The sequence below is a fragment of the Mytilus edulis genome, chromosome 6, assembly GCF_963676685.1.
Source record: "Mytilus edulis chromosome 6, xbMytEdul2.2, whole genome shotgun sequence".
Classification (NCBI taxonomy): Eukaryota; Metazoa; Mollusca; class Bivalvia; order Mytilida; family Mytilidae; genus Mytilus; species Mytilus edulis.
The window spans coordinates 47,750,974-47,757,879 of record NC_092349.1 but is presented as its reverse complement, the minus strand read 5'-3'; the positions used below and the strand labels follow the sequence as shown (position 1 = coordinate 47,757,879).

At 34.2% G+C, this 6,906-nt stretch overlaps 1 long non-coding RNA gene across 1 annotated transcript; it reads left to right on the top strand.

Moving 5' to 3' along the window:
- Positions 1-2,062: 2,062 nt before the first annotated feature.
- Positions 2,063-4,166, top strand: LOC139527805 (uncharacterized). Its single transcript, XR_011665449.1, has 3 exons — positions 2,063-2,385; positions 2,812-2,893; positions 3,387-4,166. It is a non-coding gene; the product is annotated as an uncharacterized lncRNA (long non-coding RNA).
- The last annotated feature ends 2,740 nt before the right edge of the window (positions 4,167-6,906 follow it).

The following is a 6,906-nucleotide window of genomic DNA, read 5'->3' as shown; positions in this document are numbered from 1 at the left end:
TTTTCATGTTTTCTGATTCATGTGATTGTGTTGGAGTGTATAATAACTTTATGAGTAAAACCAGGGTGACCATGATTGTATTTCATCTATTTGTGTATTTTTAATCAGAGACATATATTTGACTGTGTATACATCTGGTTAAATTTACTCTTTTTTAACCCCGCCACATTATACATGTATGTGTACCTGTACCAAGTCAGGAGCCTGTAATTCAGTGGTTGCCGTGTTACATATTTGTTTTGTTTTCATTTTTCTTATATAAATAAGGCCGTTAGTTTTCTTTTTGAATTGTTTTAAATTGTCATTTCGGGGTCTTTTATAGCTGACTATGTGGTATGGACTTTGTTCATTGTTGAAGGCAGTACGGTTACCTATTGTTGTTGATGTCTGTGTAGTTTTTGTCTCTTGTGGACAGTTGTCTCATTGGCAATCATGCCACATCTTCTTTTTTTTATATTTCATATAGTATTATTTCTTTCAATTCGTTTCGGATACACAACCAGTTCGTCCGAGCAACAAAACTGAGTCATTTGGTCCAAAGTCGATTCGGCCATAGTCGATTCGACAACACTTTTTCATTATATCTGGGACTATTATACCAGCTTAATAATAAAACATCGTATGTCAGTATAGCAGTCCAAGATAATATCCATTCATTAATTGTGTTGACAGAAGTTTGTTTCAAAAAGGAATACTTCTAAACAAACGGTACCTTTGCCTTAAACCAGAGGACACAAGATCGACCTAATGTTATCCACATGATTAAAACATTTGTTTAAATAATATAAAAGACACAAGCGTACAATATTGTTAACACCAATTTTCAGAAATACCACTGATTCGGATATTTTGAGTTCCATTGGATTGTGCTACATGGTCGGTATTTCAAAGGTACTCGGGCCGGTTGTTTTGTTATGAGAAAATATTTACCACCTGTAAGTTTGTATCTGACTAAACTCAACATTGGTCCTGCAGTTGTATGGTTCCTAAAAAGTATATGGCCGAAACTGGTCATTTAGGCCGAAAATCCGGGCGGAAAAACGGCCGGTTTCATCGATATTCTTAATTGACCAAGGATTTTTATATACATTTAGTAAGACTACAAGATTACTATATATAAATAACTGGTATGACATTATAAAGATTGCATTTTTTTTGGTGATATTACAAAAGTATTGTTTGGTTTGATTGGCCTATAAAGAATGAGCTAAGGTTGTTTGAACTAGTTATTTTTTTTAAAATTTGATTTTCTCAGAATTTCTTGCTAAGGACTTAATTCCTATTGGAAAGTAATTAGTCCATAAGTCGCAGAATGAGACAGCAATTCTCCTAAACCATTTACAGACAAAACGTTCCGAGATATTATATATATATATACAACTCGTCTAAACATCAACCCAACAATGTTAGATCTGTAAATTTGCTTTCGCAAATTTTTGGTTCTTCCCTCGCCGGGATTCGAACCCATGCTACTGTGATATCGTGACACCAAATCGCCTGCACTGCTGCCGTCCCGCTAGACCACACGACCACCTGGGCTCTCAATAAAAGAGCTTTCGCTGGCCGTGTGTTACCTTTCCTCGTCGGTTTTAATCTAGCGGCGTACTACAGTACATGATATATAAGGCATGAAGATGTTATTGTTACAGATCAGCTAAATTATCTATAGTAAAGGATCCTACAAATTAATGCAATATACAGTCACAGAAAATAATTATATTTATAAGTACGTCTGAGTCAGTGACAACTCTACAACAGATGTTTCCATAGGATCGCCATCAATGATATACAGATAAAACACATGTCTTATGTCTATCTCTAGATTCTCCTTCCGTGGCAAGGTAATACTACGACTATTGAAGTTATATTTCTATAGCGAATGTGGTCGAGTGGTCTAGAGCGCTGGACATGAGGCTAAGCGATTGTTGCGGCTGTAGTGTATCAAAGGTGTGAGTTCGAATCCCGCAGACCGACGGACAAAAATATGGCAGCAGAAGAATCTAATTCTAACATTGTTGGGTGTAATTTTCAGACTTATGTAGTAGTGTCATTTTTAGCCTATAAAATAATAGTAAAAATATCTTTAAAGTTCTGTAATTAATTGTATTTATTATAAACGTTTAACTTGAATTTTGATAAAGGAATATTATTATTTAAATCAAATCTACACTTTACTTTTTATATTTAGTTCATGAATATTCAAAAGGTTCTTACTTTAAATTACGTATCTGATTGGTCATTGTGATTTCGCGGTCAATTTATATTTTGTATTGACCAGGTATATTTTGCACGGGAACTTGAAAATCACAGACGCATTGTATTGTATCCCGAATTATTACCTGTTATGTTTTCATTCATTGTGGACACAACATATTACATATTGATGTAAGTTAACTTCTTTATTATATTATTAATATTTGCACATGTAAATGACAAATTTAGCAAAGTTTGTATTATATGATTGCGTTCTCCTTGTAAAGTTTGTTTATTACATAAGTATGATAGATGTACCCGAGAATCTTTTATTTAGCTTCGTGCTACATGTATTTTATTATCTACCGTTAATTTGTCACGATAGAACAATATATTTGCTTAGCTATTTGATTATTGATACAGATAATTTATATTTCATAAATGGCGGCATATTAGACAAAATAAGGAAAAGTGTTAAAGTTGATATTTATTAGTACACTTATATTATACATTGTAGTGATAGAAGTTTAACTATAAATGAATCTGAGTTATTTTGTCATATTGTATATTTTAATATTTTACGAGTTCGAATGTTTATGATTGCAATTTTGGTTTTAGGACTCCATTGATGTTATTATATACAGAGTATAAATTGTGAACTGTGCCTATTCCTTGCCAGTAAAAACTCACTCCACAAGTGGTAAGAGTCAATCTATTTTTAATTATGTAATGTTGTAAACAAAACGTTATGGATTATTTCCCTTTAAATATGCGGTTTTAAGCATATTTAATATATTGGCTTAATTAGTCTTTATAAAAATAGTATTTACAATTTAATGATTGTTGTAATGTAATTGTATCTGAAGAACAAATAATATCGTATGTTCCGATTACCTAAATGTTATATTTGCAGTTTTAACTTTAGTTTTGTACCGTACACATAGTAAACCAGTAAACACTATATAGCATATTATTTATGATTAAGGGTTACATATTTGTGTATTGTATCACAATGAGAACTTAAAGTACACCTGACATCAGCTCACTGATTGTCTATTATATGTATTCGTAGAATAGTACACAATCTTAAACTGCAATGTATTTTACCATTATTATATGTGATAATGTGTAATTTAAGATACTTGTGTTTTATAATAGAACTGTTATTTGTAATTGTGATATTGTTATTTCAGAGTTTATTTTTATACTACTGGTATAATAAATCATCCGAACCCTAAACAGAGTTTGTTATATCTTTACCCAAGAACCGACCCTGTTACAAAATGGCGCCCAACGTAGTTTAATGGATTGATGGCACAGTCAGATTAGGGTACCAGTGTGTGTGTGTGACCACCGAAGCAGACGACAGACGAGACCACGTGATGTTTGTTTACCAACAATGCGCAGATGTCCGGAGATGCACGTGCCATTGTTTACATCCGTTGATGTCCACATGTCATTGTGTTTATTTACATTAACATTTTATACCGTGTTCCAGTGATGAAGATTTGTGAAACCGGAAGTTACTTTTAGTAACTTAGACTTTTTGATTTTCTAAATTGAAAATAGAACTTTTGTTGTTTAAATGTATTCATATTATTGTGATTGGAATTGGAAAAGTAACTTAGCTTTATAAGGTAGGCTTTTTACTTATATATATATTATAATTGTATACTGAAATAGTTTGCTTACACACTTTGAAAAAAACATTTTACACATACATTAATTTGTTTACATAAAGAAAACTTTAATTAGATAGCATACATTGCAATTGGTCGATTACTATATCGTATTGCAACATCAACACTTATTACAGCAACATACATTGATAGATAGCATACATACATACATACATGTAGTGTTATTAGTATACCACAGTTCAACTTGAACTTAGTTACACTTAAACATTTTTACACATTGACATTGTTCATTCATTCATACTTTTGGACTTTGAATTTTTTTTGTTAACGTCCTACATATTGACCTTTCACACTTGAACATTTTACATTCGAACATTGAATTTGATTTTTTTTTTTTTTTTGTTCATTGGATATTAGCATCACTTGGTGATTGATTGTTTACATTAAAAGGAGAGTGCAGATGTACTTGTAGAATTTATTGACTTATATTTTTACACATTAAAAGTACATTTTATACAGAAAGCAACACTATCGTATACAGTTATAGTATATAGTACCTTTACTCTGTGTTGAACTTAGACAGAGTTTGAAAATCTATAGTTTGATTAAATAGATTAGAAATAAGTGACTTGAATTATTTTTAATTATTCACTTACAAATAAAATTTGATTGAGGGGCACTCATTTGCATATGATGCTCAATCATTTTAATATTTGGTAGTACTTATTTATCAATGCACACTCATGTGTATTTGATTTAATTTGTGTGTATTTTAGTAATTATAGAATTGAGTATTAGTTATTGATTAAAATTTACCATTTTGATTTACTGTAATTATGATACTCTAGTGTGGTGGTTATGTAGTTTATAGTTGTATTACATTTTTTTTTGACACACCTTTGATAGACATAGGCTTTAGGAAGTGAAAGTATTTTGTTTTTCATTTTCGGTTTTGTTGTTGGCATTTATTAAGTAAGGGGCTACTACATTCTTCCAATTAGTCATGGAACAGTATGGTCCAAAGAAGAAACGCCATCGTCGTAGACGTAGACAACGACCCTACTGGGACAACGATTTTGACAACCAAGCCAATCAACACTACTCACCTACTTCAACTCCTATTCCAAAAGATCCTATCGTATGTTATCGATGCGGAGGACTTGATCACATAGCCATTGGTTGCCGTATACGATTAGACCATTCACGACAAGCCTATACCTTCCAGCAGATCAACGCTGAAGATAGAACTTATGCATACCAACAGCAACAGTCAACACAAGATATCACTGACCAACTAATAGGTAACACCAACGAAGTCACTGTTAAGATACATGGTATTCCAGCTACAGCTTTATTAGACACAGGTTCCACAGTTAGCACTGTCAGCGAGTCATTTCATCGACAATACTTACCTGATCATACTATACAGACACTTAACCGTATTTTACACATTGAATGTGCTGATGGAGAGGACTTACCGTATCATGGTTACATCACTGTCGATTTAGAATTACCTGGAGCATCACCATCAGATTTACCACAACCTTGCTTACTACTGGTAGTTCCTGATAGCAACTACAACAAGGCTGTACCTTTGCTACTCGGTACCAACGTATTGCATAGAGCTATGGATGATGTGAAACAACGTTTTGGTCATCGGTTTTTGCAAAACGCCAACTTGATTACACCATGGTATATGACGTTTCGATGCCTTTTACTCAGAGAGAAAGAACTCAACAAGAGAAACAACAGGTTAGCATTGATTAAATGCGCAGAGGGAAAGACTGTTCGCATTCCACCGAATAAAGATGTTATGCTTCAAGGCTATATGGACCATGAGTTGCCGTACCATCCTGTATGTGGAATACTTCAACCAACACACAAGGCAGCAGTACCTGAAGACTTAGACATAGCTCCAACTCTTGTCAACTACCAATACAGAGACAACAGATTAATACCTGTACATATCAGTAATGTTACAACGAGAACCATAACAGTTTCACCGAACGCTATCCTTTGTGAGCTGCAACCCGTCTCCATTGCTGATATAGATACACCAGATGATACAACTTATGATGTTTTGAATGACGTTCACTTACCAACAGACGTACTCAGTGAAGAACAGTTAGAGAAAGGTAAACAACTACTTAGACAGTATAGAGATGTTTTTAGTATGTCAGACACCGACATTGGTCATACAGATGCAGTTCGTCATAGAATTGATCTTACTGATGATACACCGTTCAAGCAGAGACATAGGCGTATACCACCAGCCATGTTTGATGAAGTTCGTACACATCTACAACAACTACTTACAGCTGGAATAATACGACGTTCACACTCACCTTGGTCATCTAATGTGGTACTTTGTCGAAAGAAGGATGGGAAACTCAGAATGTGTATTGATTACAGACAACTTAATCAAAGGTCCGTGAAGGATTCCTACGCTTTGCCACGCAGCGAGGAGATACTAGACGCTCTAGGAGGTAACACGCTATATACAGTACTAGATATGAAGAGCGGGTACCATCAGGTAGAGGTAGAAGAGTCCCATAAGCAGAGAACAGCTTTCACTGTCGGTCCACTAGGTTTTTACGAATTCAACCGCTTGCCGTTTGGATTAGTCAACAGTCCAGCGACATATCAGAGGCTTATGGAAGAGATACTAGGAGACCTCCATCTTGATATCTGTTTTATCTATTTAGACGATCTTATCATATTCTCCGATACTTATGAAGAACATCTAGTAAGATTAGAGAAAGTACTACAGAGGTTAAGAGAAAGCAACCTTAAACTATCACCAAAGAAATGCTCATTCCTTCAAGAGAAAGTTAAATATATAGGTCATATCGTCTCCAAAGATGGAATACAACCAGATCCGTCAAAGATAGACAAGGTAATAAACTGGCCACGTCCGACAACACCAGAAGAAGTCCGTCGTTTCCTTGGTTTTGTAGGATACTACCGAAAGTTCGTTAAAGATTTTTCGAAAATAGCAAGACCTCTCACCGACTTAATGCCTCCACCAAAAAGTTCATCAAAGAGACGCAAGCCAAAACCTCGAGATCCAAAC